The 20,671-nt window shown below is 39.6% G+C and overlaps 1 protein-coding gene across 1 annotated transcript in view; it reads right to left on the bottom strand.

Annotated features, from left to right (window-relative positions):
• camkmt (calmodulin-lysine N-methyltransferase) overlaps positions 1–20,671 on the bottom strand; it is a 237,027-nt gene that overhangs the window by 198,931 nt on the left and 17,425 nt on the right.

The following is a 20,671-nucleotide window of genomic DNA, read 5'->3' as shown; positions in this document are numbered from 1 at the left end:
TGTTGACTTGGTTCCTTGAGAAATAAATCATACTCTACGAAGGGGAAAAGTTAAGAATTGTTTGAAAATATTTATAGAGTGGTCACATGGGTACAAACCAGACTCTTTCAAACTCATATTTATTTTATTTATTGGTTGGTTGTACAGGTATCAGACCCCTTATCTGGAAACCCATTATCCAGAAATCTCAGAATTACAGAAAGCCCATCTCCCATAGACTCCATTATAAGCAAATAATTCACATTTTTAAAAAATGATTTCCCTTTTCTCTGCAATAATAAAACAGTACCTTGTAATTGATCCCAACTAAGATATAATTACCCCTTATTGGGGGCAGAACAATCCTATTGGGTTTATTTAATGGTTAAATGATTCCCTTTTCTCTGTAATAATAAAACAGTACCTGTACTTGATCCCAACTAAGATATAATTACCCCTTATTGGGGGCAGAACAGCCCTATTGGGTTTATTTAATGGTTAAATGATTCCCTTTTCTCTGCAATAAAACAGTACCTGTACTTGATCCCAACTAAGATATAATTAATCCTTATTGGAGGAAAAACAATGCTATTGGGTTTAATTACTGTTTAAATAATTTTTTTGTAGACTTAAGGTATTGGACATCTGAATTACGGAAAGACCCCTTATCCGGAAACCCCCAGGTCCCGAACATTTTGGATAACAGGTCTCATAACTGTAGTAGGAAGAAAAGTATAGGAAACAGTGGGCTGTATACATGTATAGGATCTGTTATCCAGAATGCTCGGGACCTGGGGGTTTCTGAATAAGGGATCTTTCTTTAATATGTATCACCATATCTTTAGTCTGCTAAAAATCATTTAAAGGGGAACTCCAGCTTCCAAACCAAAATTAATTAAAGAGCCCACATAAACACAACACATAAACCCCTAATATGCCTATCACTATAATCTGTTCCTTGAAAAAGTATGAAAATACCATTTTATATGCTGTTTGGCAGTACACTTAGTTTTTGGTTAGATATAAAACAAAAGAAATATGTACTAAAGTACTAAAGTCCATATACAGAATTCACCATAGTAAAGTCCATATACAGAATTCACCATAGTATTCCATTCCCTCAACCCTTTCATGGAGGGTAGGTGTCAGCTAATAAACACTTGGGGTCCCTTCAAATTCCTGTGCCCCACTGTGGTATTGACTCTTGCATCTCCCATGGGGACCAGTGACCCTAAACTCTGCTTAAGAACCAGACCACTGGTTCCTATCAGCACCGGCCTTGGGTTCTCCCAGCAAGAACCACAGAGCGTTATTCTGCTTCTTCTTGCATTTCTGCACCGGCTCAGGGGTATCAGAATTACCTACCTTTTGGCAGATAAAATATCCCTGTACAATAATTTATGTTTTCCCAAATGTGTTACTATCTGGCATAGATCAGTATTAAAAATATTAACTTCCACTTGACCTTTGATACATTTTCTATAATCTGTAGGGGAGATCCTTCTTTTTATAGGATCAAGCCCTGGTTATGAAGCCTGCCATAGGAATGTGGCTATAGGGTATCAGGCCTCAGATCCATCATTTAATGCTGTTTAAGTAGGTAAGAGGTTTGTAGTGGGATATTTATCAGGGGTGATTATCATTTAATAAGAGCTTTATAGACGTTAGGATTTCAGTTTAAAGCCATATGAGTGGAAATTTTGCCGTGCTTCACTCACAAAAAATGCATTTGTTTTCGCAATGATTTTTTTACAGAGATTTGTCAAGGTTTATCAATGACGCCATCTAAAACCTGTCGAAATCCTATGGAAGTCAATGGGAAGTGTATCTTTTTTTTTTTATACAATATGACACCAGTCACTAATGTTATGCTTGTGTGAAAGAGAATAAAAAAAGGCAATTTACATTCTTACAGCAAGTTAACTCAATCATGAGTTACCATTGGAGAATATTTTATCAATATGAACACAGTCACATGGAAATATCTCCATTGCATTTACTCACTATATATAATTTTCTGCAATATTTCAAATTGATAATAAAACAGTTCCTTGTACTTGATCCCAACTAAGATATAATTGCCCCTTATTGGGGGCAGAACAGCCCTATTGGGTTTATTTAATGTTTAAATGATTCCCTTTTCTCTGTAATAATAAAACAGTACCTGTACTTGATCCCAACTAAGATATAATTACCCCTTATTGGGGGCAGAACAGTCCTATTGGGTTTATTTAATGGTTAAATGATTCCCTTTTCTCTGTAATAATAAAAAAGTACCTGTACTTGATCCCAACTAAGATATAATTAACCCTTATTGGGGGCAGAACAGCCCTATTGGGTTTATTTAATGGTTAAATGATTCCCTTTTCTCTGTAATAATAAAACAGTACCTGTACTTGATCCCAACTAAGATATAATTACCCCTTATTGGGGGCAGAACAGTCCTATTGGGTTTATTTAATGGTTAAATGATTCCCTTTTCTCTGTAATAATAAAACAGTACCTGTACTTGATCCCAACTAAGATATAATTACCCCTTATTGGAGGCAGAACAATCCTATTCAGTTTATTTAATGTTTAAATGATTTTTTTAGTAGACATAAAATGTGGAGATCTAAACTATGAGAAAATCCCTTATTCCCCCAGGTCCCGATAACAGACCCCATACCTGTATTTTCAAACTAAACAAGGGCAGTTTTGACCTCTATTGCCATTGACATAAGAGATGGGAGCCACTACAGTCACATGGTCATTACAGACCAGTGATCCCCAACCTTTTTCACCTGTGAGCCACATTCAAATGTAAAAAGAATTGGAAAGCAACACAAGCATGCAAAAAGTAGCCACCATGTGCACTGACAGCCTACAGAAGGCTATGTTTGACAGTACACATGGTTATGATGTAATTAACTTGCCTCAAAGCCAGAAATTCAAAAATAAGCACCTGCTTTGAGGCCACTGGGAGCAACATGTTGCTACTGAGCCACTGGTTGGGGATCACTATCTTAGACAATCCAGGTCATCTATGATTGGGAAGGCAGTGTGCAAAGAGGTAAATGTGTGCAACTTGCACCCTGCCTTAATGAATTGCCACAGGTCCCTGCTCCCTATTTTGAAGAGGGATAGACGCCCATGAATACAGCCCTATCTGCGTTCGGCCTACAGTTTACATAGGTGTCTTCCCTACAGCCCACCACTTGTCTCCTCACTTACATCTCATTTAGACGTGTGCGTAGGGAGCAGCAGAAGACAGTGTCAGACTGGGGTGCCAAGGGCCCACCACAAAACCTTAAACTTTGGCCCACTCCCTATAGATCGTATCATTTCTCCGTCCAGTGTGAAATGAAGAGTGGGCGTGTCCTAATGGTCCCTGCCAGAAGCGCAGTAGGAGGGGGACAACCAATCAAAGCCCTGCAGTCACACAAGCACAGACAGGCTTCAGTTCCCTATCAGGTCAGCCTAGCTGCTGATTGGTTCCTATCCTACAGTGCAGGGTACGGAGGGCCGCCGGCTCCCCAGCTCATCCAGAGAATTCAGCCAGCAGGAAGTGGAACAGATGGGTGGGGCTAGTGGGGTTTTGGGGGAATTTCTCAATAAATCAGTCCAAAACACTACTTTTCAAGCACAATCCTTCTATATCTAGTACAATTCCCTGGTACATTGTTAATTTTTATAGGATATGTTTCCTTTAATTACTTCTTTTTACATAATATTACCTTTCCTCCATTTCTTCTGTTTCTTCTCATATAAAATTGAGTAATGGTTATGGTATAGGCGTACAAGGCAAATGGTTGGGTGAGCAAGAGGGAGCCACTCACTCCTGGGCCCACCGGGAGTTTTCCTGGTATCCTGGTGGGCCAGTCAGACACTGGCAGAAGAGACAACCAATGGGGCCCTGTACTTACAGCAGTATGGACACAGCTTGCCTGCTGCCCCCCATTGCAAGCCAAAGCAAATCAAATGCCAAGTCGAGTCACTTCTAAGGGAAAAGGCAAGTGAATGAGTGCCCAGTTTAGCACTCATTTATCAAGTGGAGCCTCCAGGCTCATTACTTCACTTTGTAAGTGCCAAGGGTTTTAATCCTCTTTGTTTAAATGAGACAGGCCACAAATGAGACATGATAACTGCTAATTGGTCTTGGGTCCATAACAGAGACCTTTTACATTTTAAATCAGATTTTCAAACTCAGAGAACCCTGTAATGACCGTTTCATGATACAGGTATGGGACCTGTTTTCCAGAATGTTTGAGACCTGGGGTTTTCTGGATAAGGGATCTTGCCATAATTTGGATCTCCATACCTTATGTTTATTATTATTATTATTAACATTTATTTATAAAGCGCCAACATATTCCGCAGCGCTGTACAATAAGTGGGTTTCATACATTGGACATACAGAGTAACATATAAAGCAATCAGTAACTGATACAAGAGGTGAAGAATGTTTACTAAAAAAATTATTTAAATATTAATTAAACTGAATAGTATTGTTCTACCTCCAATAAGGATTTGTTGTATTTTAGTAAGGATCAAGGATCAAATAATTTTTAAATATATATATTACAGGTATGGGATTTCTCATCCGGAAACCCGATATCCAGAAAGCTCAGAATTACGGAAAGCCCATAGACTCCATTTTAATAAAATAATTTAGATTTTTAAAATTGATTTCCTTTTTCTCTGTAAAAATAAAACAGTACCTGTATTTGATCCCAACTAAGATATAATTAATCCTTACTGGATGCAAAATAATCCTATTCAGTTTAATTAATGTTTTATTTATTTTTTTAGTAGGTCCGAAGATCCAAATTACAGAAAGACCCCTTGTACGGAATAGCCTTGGTCCCGAGCATTCTGGATAACGGGTCCCATACCTGTATTTGATTAGAATCCAGTCAATGGGAGATGGACTTCCTGTACTTCAGAGCTTTCTGGATAATGGGTTTCTGAATAATAGAATTATAAATCAAGGTTTATGAAGACGCTTTATAAGATCGTTATGTGCACGCCAGTAAATAAATGTAGCAGAAGCCACATACACAATACAGGCATAATGATATACACCTGAACCCCCGGCCCAATTTCCTTCCCTGGTCATTAACCCAGTTTAAGCCCTTGCTTAGCGACATGCTACATTTGCCACCCGATGAGGCATTTTACTGGTCATTTACTTTTAACAGTATAAGTAAAACTATGTGGAGGGAATAATCTGCTAGAAAATCCTACGTGGGATAAAGGCCTTTTATTTATCCAGCATTTTGCATGTTGAATAGCGGTATTACTGAGAAGCGTAAGCAATAAAAAGCCACCTCAGGGGTCTGGGAGGGGCAATGTAACCAATTAGGTTTAATTAAATCAAAAGAAGGGAGCCTTAGGCCTGAATGAGCAAAAGAACAAATCTGCATTAACACCTAGCAGTCAAACAAGAGCCACTGGGTTTAGGCTGATGTACAATTGTTGTCACCCATTCTCTGCACTAAAGGGGGCCATTAGCTTAGTGGTCTCTTCATTGTTTGGCCACTGATGAGCAGAAGCTTTTCCAATTCACTCTCACATAGCCGGTATCAACTAAAATAAACAATTAGCTTCCACCAAACACCGACAAACAAACATCTCGCCATCAGACTCCGGCTCCCCTCAGTGTTAAGCAGCTATTTGTTTATAACATAGGGGTAATGCAAATGTCTCTTAATGATACGGGGACTCAAGAGATGTCGCAAAATGAATCTATTTGCTACAGTAAACAATAGGATATTGCATAGGGGATAATGGCTTGGAGAAATAATAATACAAGTCACGTCACAGAAATTAATTATATTCCTAAAGTGATTTATTTAGTACTTATCAATCATGTGGATATGTAAATAGCTGCAGGAAATAATCTATTAATATTAATATACCCTATTAATATGAAGGGGTTGTCCTTTTATTGACTTACCCTCATATGGGCAGTTTACGATGGCAGTAAGGCAGTTGCTGGTATAGATATGGGATCACTTATCCAGAAACCCTGTAATTCAGAGCTTTTTTGTTATGGAAGGCCATCTCCCATAGACTCCATTCTAGGAAAATAATGAATTATATCTTCGTTGGGATCAAGTACAGGTACTGTTTTATTATTACAGAGAAAAGGGAATCATTTAACCATGAAATAAACCCAATAGGATTGTTCTGCCCCAATAAGGGGTAATTATATCTTAGTTGGGATCAAGTACAGGTACTGTTTTATTATTACAGAGAAAAGGGAATCATTTAACCATTAAATAAACCCAATAGGGCTGTTCTGCCCCCAATAAGGGGTAATTATATCTTAGTTGGGATCAAGTACAGGTACTGTTTTATTATTACAGAGAAAAAAAGGAAATCATTTCTAAATATGATTAAAATGGAGTGTATGGAAGATGACCTTTCTGTCAGAGCTTTCTGGATAACAGGTTTCCAGATAATGGATTCCATACCTGTTCCTTGTACTTGAAGGGAATTGACCTTTATCAATCCATATTGGTGGGAAAAAAAACCTACTGGTTTTATTAAATGTTTCAGAAATGTTTAGCAGACTTAAGGTATGGTGTATATATATAACTTTATTTCTAAAGCTCTACAAGAATATAGATAGATCCCATATTCAGAAAACCTCAGGTCCCACGCATCCTGGATAACAGATCCTATATCGACATTCAAGCTAGTGGTTTCCCAATTTGATAGAAAAAAAGGCGCAAATATTCTTTGGAACCACAAATAGTTTAGTATAGGGTTATCAAGGAAAAAAAAAAAAGTAAAAGCTGGCGAGTTTCTATAGAAGTTGTTGAAAATGAATAGAACAATATGATTTTCAGCTGTGTTTTCTTTGGTGCGCCCCTAGGCCATATACACCCCCAACCCCCCCCCCAAACTCAAAACCCCCCACCATCTCGCAGCTACTCCCCACTGCTGCTACTGCTGGAGTCATTCCCCCCATCACCGGCATCAGGGACTGGGTGGGCAGGAGATTTAAACAACTGTCAAAATCTCCCACCAAGTCCCCAGTTCAGATGTGGCCAGCAGGGGGCATGCCGGCCCCACATATTTGTTGCCTTAGGCCCGGGCCTTTAGGCCTGCCCACAGATCCAGGCCTGAAAACAGTATAGAGTTCTAATATGTATTTAGCCTTTGAATAGCTCTTTATTTATCTTGCTGTACTTATACTAAAAGTTAAAATGGCTATAGTATTGCTATTGTAGGTCACATTTTTGCTGTTCAAGGAAAGGCTGCACGCCATTAAATCCATTACTTAGCTTTACTGAATTATGATATGACAGTGACCTGCCACAAAAGGATACAGCAGCTGGCATGCTTGGAAGTTTTCTCACAATGCAGTTTGTATATCCGTACTCAGTTTAAGGTCATTCAGCAAAATGCTGGTCAGGAAGAAAATGCTATTAATTCAGCTGTAACTGAAAACAAATAAATCTAACACTTGAAATGATACTGGTGGGTAGGGAAGTACTGGAAAAGCTCTCTCACCAAGAATAATCTTGATTAAGCTGGGAGTAATTACTGGCATGGCGCTTAATACCAGTCACTCTATAATTTGTGTTTTGTCCCCTTTCTCTATTGTCTGGAAATCCACGAAACAAGAAAGACTCAGCGGTGGGCTTTTCCACATGAACAGCTCCTGAGTATAGAAGAGGTAACATCTGAAAGAAAGACTTGTTTTATTTGACTTTTTATTTGCAATATATGTTTCCGTTCAGGATTATTGACTGCAGTAACTGCTATGTGAAAGGGTGGAAACCCAGAGTAGAAGGGGGTTCCACTTTGTGATCCAACATGTTCATGGGCTCTTTCCCTTGTCTCTACCCTATCCTTAGGGATTTTCAGAGGCCCCAAGTCAGTAAAATACTGCCACCCACCTTGACCTTTAATTGGGCTGGGGGGGGGGGGTTGTTACAGAAAGTCATAGGACCAACAGCTTGTAGCTAAAGAGCCTGCCATACCATTCTGTCTAGCACAAGCACTTTGTTTAAGTTTAGGGGGGCATTTACTAATATTTGATTTTTTTTTTCTTCACAATTTGTTTTTTTGAGGCAAAAAATTATTTTGTAGCGGAAAAACATGTTTTTTTCACAATTTATTTAGCAATGAAAAAAATGTGACAAATCTGAAAGTAAAAATATGCCATCTAAAAGTTGTTGAGATCATGTAAAAGTCCATGCCGGGTGTCCGTTTTGCAGCTGGAAGATCCTTCTTTGCTTCGTGGTTATAGAGGTTTTTTTGACACTTCAAAAACATGGCTTTATTAGTTTGTTTTTCTCCACTTGTTACAATCAGTAAATTAGTCATTGAATAAAAATCTGTCCGATTGGCCATTTAATATCTACAATATCTACATACTGCACAGATTGTTGCAAAGATCAAATACAAACTTGTGGGCATATGCATCAAAGGGTGGCAATTTAAAGGTGGTCCCTTCGGTGCATATATGGTATATTTAAAAAGCACACAAGAGAGATAAATCTGGAGAGGGGTTTTACTTGATTTACTTCAAATGACTTTACTGTCACTTGCCAATGGCCGACCAACCACCACATCACAATCCTGGCCCCCTGACGTCCGGGTCCCCAATCTGACTCATTTTGCCCCATAATATCAGCGCCCTGCCTGGAGTTCCAACAGCCCAAACATGGCAACTCTATTTGGTGCAGCACCGAACCCAAATACAGCCCTGATCATTAAACAAAAATAAACTGTTACAACATCCCCTTAGGTAAATATAAGGATATCAGACACCACCGCAGAGTTTGACCATATAAAGGTACAGGAATAGGACCCGTTATGCAGAATGCTTGGGAAGGGTATTCCGGATAAGGGGTCTTTCCGTAATTTGGATCTCCATACCTTAAGTCTGCTAAAAAATCAATAAAACATTGTTTTGCATCCAATAGGGATTATTCAATTACAAAGTACTGTTTTATTATTACAGAGAAAAAGGAAATCAGTTTTCAAATTCTGAATTACTTGATTAAAATGGAGTCTATGGGACACTTTCCATAATTCAGAGCTTTCTGGATAATGGATTTCCGGATAAGGGGTCCAATACCTGTATAACATATCAGACGGAGACTTTATAAAGGTCAGGGACCTCAAAGTTGGCAATCACACATAGTTATTCAGCATCGTGTACCAATGAATAGTAAAGGGAATGAAGCCAGTGCAGCAGGGTTGTCTGTCTGATGATAGATAATTAAAAATCTATCCTTATATTTGGTTCTCCCTGATGTTTGAGAGTGACGAATACGTGGATATATTTCAGTATATACGGAAATCCATCTTATAAAAATACACAATTAATTCTATGTTGTATATTGCACAGATAGATCTAGTGATTTCCTCTTCACTGAATTCACCTCTTATTCTACCAAGAGGGACTTGGCTACTAGTGATCCAAATGATCCCATAGTCAAGGTTTACTGGTATTTGTTGAACTAAACATGATGCCATGATGTCAATAAGGAAAGGAACATCGCAGTGCAACACATTGTGGGTTATGTAGTTCCTGCATGCTGTCTGTAAGCTGTGAAGAAGTTGTTTAAATTTGTAACATCAGCATTTTAGTCCCTCCTCCCCTGCCAGGATTTCAAATCACGCAGAAAGAAATGTTTTGCAGATGGATTTTAGCATATAAAGTAGTATTCTAATTTTTTGAAGGAACAAATTACAGTGATAGGTATATTAGGGTTTTCTGTGCTGTGTGGGGCTCTTTAAAGGAACAGTAACACTAAAAAATGAAAGAGCTTTAAATTAATAAATATATAATGCACTGTTGCCCTGCACTGGTAAAACTGGTGTGTTTGCTACAGTAACACTACTATAATTTATATAATATATATAATATATATATATAATGCCCCCAGGGCTACACAGCAGCTTATTTATATAAATTATAGTAGTCTTTCTGAAGTAAACACACAACTTTTACCAGTGCAGGGCAGCAGAACATTATATTTTAGTTACTTTTATACACTTTCATTTTTTGGTGTTACTGTTCCTTTAACAGATTTTGGTTTGGAAGCCAGAGTTCCCCTTTAATTTGAGACAAGGGTTGTTCACCTACACTGTATTCTCTCAAGCTGGCTGGATGTAATAATGAGCTATGAAGCCAGCACAAAGGAGTTTGCTTTATGGCAATATGTTTGTGCTATTGTCTCAGAGCAGCCTTGAAAAGAGAGATAAGTGAAGAATAGAAAGGTTAAGCCAATGTCGGCTTTAGCTTGTGCATATGTGTATCACGTGAAAATATGAGGCTCTGTCTCAAAATTATTGGTATAGTGTGTGTGGTATAGTAATATATACGATCAATAAGGAAAAAAACTTCAGAGTCTGAGAGGAGTATGAAAAGGTATAAAGCTCATGTTAGGAGATGTGCTCCGAATAGCAGCTGCAGGAAGGCCAAGCGTGTTATTTGCAACGGGCACATTCAACAAAATCAATAAAACTTGCTCAGAATACTAGAATCCTGGATTGCTTTGGAATGTACTGTTCTATCATGCAATAATCATAGTCATAGTTTACCGATAACTTACATTCTCACTGTTATTTGGGAGAAACTGAATGATTTTATTCCCAGTAAACTAAAAAAAAAGAACCAATGTAACAAAGGGTCAATTTCATTAAGGTGGTCATAAATAGGCCCAATAAAGCTGCAGATCTGGCCCAGCCTGACCAAGTTATCAGCTTATTAGTTTGTGGGTTTTCAGTTATTTCAGATTTTGTTCAGCAGTTCTCTAGTCTGGAATTTCAGCTACCTGGTTGCTAGGGTCTTGTTTACCTTAGCAACCAGGTAGTGGTTTAAATGAGACACAGGTATATGAATAGGAAAGAAACTGAATTTAAAGAAAAGAAATAAAACGTAACAATAAAATTGTAAGCTCACAAAGCAGATGTTTTCTGGATGCCAGGGTCAGTGACCCCCATTAAAAGCTTGAAAGAGTTACAAGAAGGCAAAAAGTATAAAAAAAAGTAAATAATGAAGACCAACTGTAAACTTGATAGGAATAGGGCATTATATAACATACTAAAAGCTAACTTAAGTTGAACTACTCCTTCAAGTGGAAATCCAATCACATGGAACCGTCGGCTGTATATTCCTATAGGCACCTTGGTGCTTCTGAGACTCCACTGTGATCCCTGCTTGTTTTTTTCCAATATTCTGCCCCATTCCTTTGTGCAATTAATATACTAGTAATATACATTGAGAATGATGGGACATCGGTTCTGAGGTTCTTGGATCATTCGTATCGATACTTGGCTATGTTGACATCTAAATGTCTCCAGTGCTGTTACCCTAGAATGCACTGTGAAGTGCAAGGTATAGTTAAAGGGGAAGGAAAGGCTAAGTCACTTGGGGGTGCCAAAATGTTAGGCACCCCCAAGTGACTTAGATCGCTCACCTTTTACCCCGGGCTGGTGCCCCTGTTAGGAGAAAAAAGCACCAGCCCGGGGTACCTGTAGGAATCGATTCCTCCTTCCTTTCTCTTCTGCCGGCGAAATCCTTCGGCCGGCGCATGCGCAGTAGAGTGAAAAGCCGACTTTCTTGTTTAAGTTCGGCTTTACACACTACCGCGCATGCACGCGCAAGCGAAAAGGAAGGAGGAAGCGATCGCTGCTACCCCGGGCTGGTGCTGTTCTCTCCGTACAGGGGCACCAGCCCGGGGTAAAAGGTAAGCGATCTAAGTCACTTGGGGGTGCCTAAAATGTTGGCACCCCCAAGTGACTTAGCCTTTCCTTCTCCTTTAAAGGAGTTGTTCACATTTCAGTTAACTAGTGTGAGATAGAGAGTGCTATTCTCTCCAGTTTGGAATTTCAGCAATATGGTTGCTAGGGTCCAATTTACCTTAGTAAGCAGGGAGTGGTGTGAGAAAGTGACTTATATATGAATAGTAGAGGGGCTTAAAAGAAAGAAAAGTAATAAAGTAACAATAACAACCTCAAAGAACAATAGTTTTTTGGCTGCTGGAGTCAGTGGACCCCCATTGGAAATCTGGAAAGAGGGAGAAGGCAAATAATTCAAAAACTATAATGAAGACCAATTGAAAAGTGGATTAGAACTGGCCATTCTATAACATATTAAAAGTTACGTTAAAGGTGAACTACCCCTTTAACTATGCACCAAACATTCCCTCTCCTCTTCTCTTACTCGTACATTAGGCTCAGGTAAATCTGAGAGGCGCATATGAAAGGCAGCATTAACAGGGCTGTCCATGGGTCATGCATTTAAAAATAACGGCACTCACACTTTTTTTGCTTGTCAATAACTAGCAATTTCCAGACCCGCTAACAATGAGGCTCTATTAATTCTACGCAGCTACAGAAGCCTTAAAAGTAGAAGCTGCTTCAATGTCAGTCATGCTTTTCAATAAAATGCCCTATTAAAATGATGGCCCAAGAGCTGTATTTCTTCCACTACAGAACTGCAATCCAATCCAAGCAACTCTGAAAGGTTCCAATTTGGCTAAATCCTTCGTTTTCAGACCAAACAAATTCAATTGAGGGCATGCAACCTTAAAGCATTGCACAAGCAAACATATTAGGGCTCATTTACTATTGGATTTACCCTGCATGGCATTTGTATCTGGGGTAAAAGTGCAGAGCAAAACACTAATATATACAGGTATAGGACCTGTTATCCAGAATGCTCGAGACCTGGGGTTTTCCGGATAATGGAATTTTCCGTAATATGGATCTCTATACTTTAAGCCTACTAGAAAAATCATTAAAACATTAAACAATAAGGATTAATTATATCTTAGTTGGGATCAAGTACAGGTACTGTTTTATTATTACAGAGAAAAGGGAATCATTTAACCATTAAATAAACCCAATAGGGCTGTTCTGCCCCCAATAAGGGGTAATTATATCTTAGGTGGGATCAAGTACAGGTACTGTTTTATTATTACAGAGAAAAGGGAATCATTTAACCATTAAATAAACCCAATAGGGCTGTTCTGCCCCCAATAAGGGGTAATTATATCTTAGTTGGGATCAAGTACAGGTACTGTTTTATTATTACAGAGAAAAGGGAATCATTTATCCATTAAATAAACCCAATAGGGCTGTTCTGCCCCCAATAAGGGGTAATTATATCTTAGTTGGGATATACTGTTTTATTATTACAGAGGAAACATTTTACAGAAGGAAATCATTTTTTTAAAATTTGAATTATTCAATTAAAATGGAGTCTATGGGAGACGGCCTTTCTAAAATTCAGAGCTTTTTGGATAACGGGTTTCCAGATAAAGTGTCCCGTACCTGTGTATATATAAAAATGTATCGAAGTTTCCTCAAAACAGTCATGTTATTTAACTGTAATTAAAGTCTTACAATTCATCTTTATACCAAAGTTATAGATCTTGGAAAAAATTCCATAAGCAATTTTTGCACTTTTCTTTGAAAAATTGGCCCATGATGCCTTGCAAACACATCTGCGATACTCCTTCTTTGTGGGCATCTCACTCCCTGCACACGTGATGTCAATAAGGAAAGGAACAGCACAGTGCAATGCATTGTGGGTTATGTAGTTCCAGTATGCTGTCTGTAAAAGTGGGCCATACACGCACATTGGAAACCTAGTTTTATTCAAAGTTTGGTGCATGTATGGCGGATCGACGAGATGACAGATATTGCAAAACCTTCGGATATTGGTTGTATTTTCGATCAAGTGGGACAAAAGATTTTGCTTGGGCACCGTTGAAGGTGCCCTAACAAAATCTGCGTTTAGGGCTGAATAGTAGGTGGAGGTAGAATCCCTATTGTTTCTAACTCCATATCTGACAATTTAGCTCTGATTAATGGTCACAGGTAAGTTTGTAATTGTAAGGTGTATGGCCACCTTAAGCTGTGGAGAAACATAGACTTTACTAGAGGAAAGGTTACTTTAGCTTGGTGAGGTAACAGGGACTTTCTAGCAGTCCAATGTCAGCCATATACCAGAACCCAGTTACAATTACATACATACAGTGAATATAAAAACTCTACATATGTCTGGGCTATGGGGTAGAGTGGCAAGGGGAAAGCCTTTCCTTACGAAGAAAAACATCCAAGCCAGGCTACATTTTGCAAAAACACATCTGAAGTCTCCCAAATGCATGTGGGAAAAGGTATTAAGGTCTGATGAAACCAAGGTTGAACTTTTTGGCCATAATTGCATAAAATATGTTTGGTGCAAAAACAATACTGCACATCACCAAAAGAACACCATACCCACAGTGAAGCATGGTGGTGGCAGCATCATGGTTTGGGGCTGTTTTTCTTTAGCTGGAACTGGGGCCTTAGTTAAGATAGAGGGAATTATGAACAGTTCCAAATACCAGTCAATATTGGCACAAAACCTTCAGGCTTCTGCTAGAAAGCTGAACATGAGGTGGAACTTCACCTTTCAGCATGACAACGACCCAAAGCATACATCCAAATCAACAAAGGAATGGCTTCACCGGAAGAAGATTAAAGTTTTGGAATGGCCCAGCCAGAGCCCAGACCTGAATCCGATTGAAAATCTATGGGGTGATCTGAAGAGGGGTGTGCCCAGGAGATGCCCTCGCAATCTGACAGATTTGGAGTGTTTCTGCAAAGAAGAGTGGGCAAATCTTGCAAAGTCAAAATGTGCCATGCTGATAGACTCATAGGGGGAGATTTATCAATCCACGAACGGTCCGATCGTTCGGTTGTTCGTTCGTTCGATCGGACCGTTCATGTTTTCTGCGACTTTTTCGTATTTTCGCTGATTTTTTCATTATTTAACACGTACTGTGCGTAAAAAAATGTGACAAAATCGCATTGTCGCAACGAGTACGAAAGTTTTGGACTCATTCAAGCTTTGGTATTGTGACTTTCCTTGGGCCATGTTGGACCTGCAGAGTGTCATTGAGCCCTATGGGAGACTTTCCTTGGGCCGGGTTGGAGCTGCAGAGTGCCATTGAGCCCTATGGGAGACTTCCCTTGGGCCAGGTTGGAGCTGCAGAGTGCCATTGAGCCCTATGGGAGGCTTTCCTTGGGCCGGGTTGGAGCTGCAGAGTGCCATTGAGCCCTATGGGAGGCTTTCCTTGGGCCGGGTTGGAGCTGCAGAGTGCCACTGAGCCCTATGGGAGACTTTCCTTGGGCCGGGTTGGAGCTGCAGAGTGCCATTGAGCCCTATGGGAGACTTTCCTTGGGCCGGGTTGGAGCTGCAGAGTGCCATTGAGCCCTATGGGAGACTTTCCTTGGGCCAGGTTGGAGCTGCAGAGTGCCATTGAGTCCTATGGGAGGCTTCCAAAATCATGCACAGAAGGATCAATGTCAGAAAGGTTTTCCTGCATTTTACGATCGTTTAGATACGAAAATTTTGTGACGTTCAGATCGCCAATACGATATTATTGTGAGTAATACGATTTTTTCATAAGCATATTCGTGATATTTGCGATCATCAGAAATTATCGTATCCAATACGAATTTTTCCCATTCGGGATTCGAACTCGCTCTTTAATGAATCGGCCCCATACCCAAAAAAAGTGCTGTAATAAAATCAAAAGGTGCAGTGTGCACACTTATGCAACCACATTATTTGAGTTTTTTTGGTTTTCTTCCCTCCACCTGAAAGATTTCAGTTTGTTTTTCAATTGAGTGGTACAGTTTAAAGGGCACATTAAAGGTGGAAAAAGTTCTGAAATGATTTATCTTTGTCTCATTTTTGTACAGCACAGGAACCTGACATTTTATCAGGGGTGTGTAGACTTTTTATATCCAATGTACATAACTGTAGTTAACTTTCATTAGGCATTTATTACTTTAGCCTATGGACGATCAATTACAAAACAAACTTTTCATGTAGAAAAGCAGAGATACGCTAACATATAGAAAAGGGGTAAGTCTGCAGAATAAAGTGACGAAGCTTCTATAATCTAATGACACGTGGATGTGACCTTGGAAAGCGAGTGGAACAATAGATATGCGCCTCTGTATGCTACACAACATATGAATAAAGAGAGGTACGCCAAACGCAAGGTCAGACAGATGGGACATCATCTGCCATGTATTGTCATATAAAACTGCTACTGAAACATTAAACGTATCATGAAGCACTAACACTCTTATTCATTAAACACAAAGTAAATTGGAGTTTATACTATTGTTTTTTAGAAAGCTCAGGGATTTGCCATGCTACCAGCAAAAATGTCTGAACACGTAACCTTGGATAAATGTCATTCTGCTGCTGAACGGTTTCAGCCATTATTCTACAGTTCCATGTTATTATCCGCATCTAGAATACAAAATAGACTCCATTAAAAGTTGTATTTTGTTGCATTTAATCTACCGAAACTGGATTTAGACTTGCAACCTTTAACATCACATGACTTTTTTCTAACTTAATTTTCTTCTGACTATGCCAGTTGGGTAACTGAACAACAGGTGGAGCTGTTGTTTCAAAATTATATTGGTTAAAGACTGCTAATATCTTGAAAACTAGAAAAATGGAAGTCTCTTAGTTTAAAGATACGTAAAGCTCACATTTCCTAATTCTGCCAGCTGTCCCTGCTTTTCCCCCATGTCTTATATAGACATAGTAACATTGTTTGGTTGAAAAAAGACATACATCCATCACGTTCAACCATAGTGCCTATATATAACCTGCCTAACTGCTAGTTGATCCAGAGAAAGGCAAAAAACCCCATCTGAAGCCTCTCTAATTTGCTGCAGAGGGGAAAAAATTCCTTCCTGACTCCAAGATGGCAATCGGACCAGTCCCTGGATCAACTTGTACTGAGAGCTATCTCCCCTACCCCTGTATTCCCTCACTTGTACTGAGAGCTATCCCCCCTACCCCTGTATTCCCTCACTTGTACTGAGAGCTATCTCCCATAACCCTGTATTCCCTCACTTGTACTGAGAGCTATCCCCCCTACCCCTGTATTCCCTCACTTGTACTGAGAGCTATCCCCCCTACCCCTGTATTCCCTCACTTGTACTGAGAGCTATCTCCCCTACCCCTGTATTCCCTCACTTGTACTGAGAGCTATCTCCCCTACCCCTGTATTCCCTCACTTGTACTGAGAGCTATCCCCCCTACCCCTGTATTCCCTCACTTGTACTGAGAGCTATCCCCCCTACCCCTGTATTCCCTCACTTGTACTGAGAGCTATCCCCCCTACCCCTGTATTCCCTCACTTGTACTGAGAGCTATCCCCCCCTACCCCTGTATTCCCTCACTTGTACTGAGAGCTATCCCCCCTACCCCTGTATTCCCTCACTTGTACTGAGAGCTATCTCCCCTACCCCTGTATTCCCTCACTTGCTAAGAATCCATCCAGCCCCTTCTTAAAGCTATATAATGTATCAGGGAATTCCACAACTTTACAGCTCTCACAGTAACAAATCCTTTTCGAGTATTTAAACGGAACCTCCTTTCTTCTAAACGGAGTGGGTGCCCTCATGTCCGTTGGAAGGAAAAACCTTGAAACTATCTGTTTGGTGGACTTTGTACCTATGGTAACAACTTTTACAGGTCTACAGACACAACTGGGCTGCACACTGACCACAACTAGACACTATATGGATAAAAACAATCATAATAATAACGATAGGTTCTAAGACATATCTAGCATTAAAATGTTTTAACAAAGCAGAGGTGTCAAAACTATCGGACACAACTGGTAAACCCTCCTGTCTGTCTCAAACACTAGCTTATCCAAGAAGATTCCCAACAGTGTCATCTTTTAGCCATGGCTCTGTCAAAAGGCTACTTCTGTCAGTGATAATGTAAGGATTCAGTACACACTGGTACACAGCTCTGTACTTATCATATGAATTGTACATGGCAGGAGTAGGCAATCTGCCACTTTCCATCTGTTGCTGATACGCAGAAGTCAGCATCTTTCCACGGCGCCTGGTTGGCTTGCTGGTCAGCAATGCCCAGAGATAAGCAGTTTTACTAAGCCCAATGAACAGGAGGGCAACTTATTGCATAAAATATGCTAAAAAATAGAGACAAGGACTATGGAATTGGCGGTAAGCCATATTCTCCCTCAAAAACATGCATTTTGCCTTCAGCGTAACTGAAGGCAAAATGCATTTCCCATTGTGTTTGGGAAGAATATCTAACATATCTACCTTATTCTCAGATGTCAGCAATAATTTGGGCCATTTTAAAATAATAAAAACATTTCTAATTGGCCTTAGGGCTGTCAGATATATCCTTTTGGCCAGCTTTCAGCTGAGCTGTTTTTCCTCTTTCTGCACCTAAAACTCATAAAGTAAACTCAGTATTGAAGGTAGAATTTTTTTACATGTTATAGCATTTAGTTGTTTTTTTTTTTTTCTTTTCAGTGGCTGTGATATTTTAAGGTAAATGACAGGATTTCTAATTGCTGGAGAAATCACCGGTAGCCTGAATAGATAGGATAAAACATCAGATTTATCTACCTGTAAACTAAACATGACTACTGCTCAGCACACACATCACTTCATTAGCCGCGTGATTATCTGAACTTTAATAGAAATGGAAAGCCCGAGAAACCAAATAACTCTTCTGAAAAAAAACCTCTTCCGGCGTATTTATACTCAAGCAAATATTTATATATTTATACTTCAAGCAAAGTTGATTCAGCGAGGGAGAAACCTTGGTTAAGGAAAAGTGAAATAAATACATACAATGACTATAAAGCTGCAATTTATCCCTACTACAGGTTTATCCAGAATGTTTGGGACATGGGGTTTTCTGTATAAGGGATCTTTCTGTACTTTGGATCTCCTAACCTTAAGACTACTAAAAATAATTTCAACTCAATAGGACTGTTTTGCCCCCAATAAGGATTTATTATATCTTAGTTGGGATCAAGTACAGGTACTGTTTTATTATTACAGAGAAAAGGGAATCATTTAACCATTAAATAAACCCAATAGGGCTGTTCTGCCCCCAATAAGGGGTAATTATATCTTAGTTGGGATCAAGTACAGGTACTGTTTTATTATTACAGAGAAAAGGGAATCATTTAACCATTAAATAAACCCAATAGGGCTGTTCTGCCCCCAATAAGGGGTAATTATATCTTAGTTGGGATCAAGTACAAGGTGCGGCTTTATAATTAAAAACAAAATCATTTTGAGAAACTTGAATTATTTAATTAAAATGGAGTCTATTGGAGATGGGTTTTCCATGATTTGGAGCTTTCTGGATAACGGGTTTCCGGATAATGGATCCCATACCTGTACAAGCTTCTCAGCACTACATGCAGTGACTAAATGTAACACATTGCTACAAGACATTAAGACAACAGTTTCAAAATTGCGGGGCTGCCCTTCCAAGGAGAAAGTATGCAGTGGGCAGGGAAGTCAATCAGGGTGTAGAAAAGAAAACATAAAGGGCACGAAAAATGTTTTGGTTGACATCTCTCCTCATCCTACATGACACACTGCACCTCCAGTTTTGGTGGGGTGGAGTTAATGAGATAGGTGCCCTTTAAACAAATATTTATTGTGTGGCCTTCTGTCATTAAGCTCTTCTCAGGAAGAACAAGTCATTTGGAAATGGCCTTTAGTAATGTGCGGGCTGGCCAAAAACCTCATGGCTTTACCTACAGGTTGACCACAAAATCCACTTCAAGTTCAGGTAAAGTGCAGAAGTAAGAATTGTCCACAGTACCTGTCCTTTGGCTACTGCAGCTGTCATATAGCACCCACCAAATATGGACTTCTATGTATGTGCATCTTACCAAAATGTATGAGCCAATCAGTGTTATCCTAATTTCTCAATCATTTGGGCCAAATGCCCTGTGATTGTTACCATGCAGCAGGGAGTAACCAACACTCTTCTGCTCTTGTGCCTTAAATGTCTCTTTTTGGGGTAGAATTTCACAGGTCAAATGTTTATGTTGATATTTATTTAGCCTTGGATATCTGCAGGACAATAAAAAATAAATTTTTAGACCATGTTTTCTTATGACATACTATGAGGAGGGCCCAGTGCCAGGCCTAGCTGCCCGGGCATCCTAGGCAATCAGGCCAGACGCCTGGCTCCGGCCCCCCGTGTGGTGATGGGGAGAGCATGGTGGGGGACAGGTAGCAGTAATGTGCAGGGGGTGGGGGGGGGACAAGGGCCAGAGTAGGGGTAGGCAGAGAAGGTACATGCCTGGCACCCCCCATCAATGCATCCTAGGCATGTGGTTCTTCTGTCTACCCCTACTTCTGGCCGGGGAGGTCCTAAGCAAACCAGACAAAAGTAATCATTATACAGGTATGGGATGCCTTATTCGGAAACCTCTTTCCCAGGGATCTACGAATTACGGGAAGGCCATCTTCCCAGAGAGTTCATTTTAAGCAAATAATTCAAATTTTTAAAACTGATTCCCTTTTTCGCTGTAATAATTAAACAGTACCTTGTACTTGATGGTAACTAAGCTGCATAAATCCATATTGGTGGTAAATCAATCCTATTGTGTTTATTTAAATGATTTCTAACAGGCTTAAATTATGAAAAAGAGAAAAAGATCCATTATCCACAAAAACTGCTGGTCCCAAGCACATTCAGAATAATAGATTCTATACCTATAGTAATTCTTCGCACTTGCCTCTTCCCAAGTCTTAATCTTCCTTGAGCAAAGATGCTGCAGTAAAACACAGGCACACTACATTTTATTGCAATCAATGGGAAATATGGAGAGATGTGCCCAGATGCAGCTCATACAGT

This window comes from Xenopus tropicalis, chromosome 5, assembly GCF_000004195.4.
Source record: "Xenopus tropicalis strain Nigerian chromosome 5, UCB_Xtro_10.0, whole genome shotgun sequence".
NCBI lineage: Eukaryota > Metazoa > Chordata > Amphibia > Anura > Pipidae > Xenopus > Xenopus tropicalis.
This window is presented reverse-complemented; position numbering and strand designations above follow the sequence as displayed.